We start from the raw sequence: 520 nt of genomic DNA, 5'->3' as shown, positions 1-520 counted from the left end.
CGAGAGAAGACGGAGGAACGCCGTGAGGAGCGAGAGACGGAGGATCGGTGGTGGAGACGGACAAGACGACAGAAGACGGAGGAGACGCCGTGAGGAGCGAGAGAAGACGGAGGAACGCCGTGAGAAGAGAAAGAGTCGTCGTACTTTTTGGGGAAACTCGATCGGTGGTGGGTTTCAATCCTTCCTCTGTCACGGAGAAGAGGAGAAGACGAGAGCGAAGACGGAGGATCGGTGGTGGAGGATCTTTGGTGGTTTCAATCGGTTTCGATCTTTTCTCACTCGTGACGGAGAACACGAAGAGAGGAAAGAGAGATGAAGAAGAGAAAACCAAAATGATTTTGGTGAAAACAAAAGAGAAAAAAAATATAGTTTGCCTGAAATGCTGACACGTGGTTTGCAAAACTCTCTAATAATCGGTCACAAAGATCACCACTTAAGGATCGATAATCTATTTTTTCCTTCTTTTTTATTTAATTAAATGTTTTTTAATACACTAAGAAACCCTTTAAGCCTTACCGAT

The sequence above is a fragment of the Brassica oleracea genome, chromosome C8, assembly GCF_000695525.1.
Source record: "Brassica oleracea var. oleracea cultivar TO1000 chromosome C8, BOL, whole genome shotgun sequence".
Taxonomy (NCBI): Eukaryota; Viridiplantae; Streptophyta; class Magnoliopsida; order Brassicales; family Brassicaceae; genus Brassica; species Brassica oleracea.
This window is presented reverse-complemented; position numbering follows the sequence as displayed.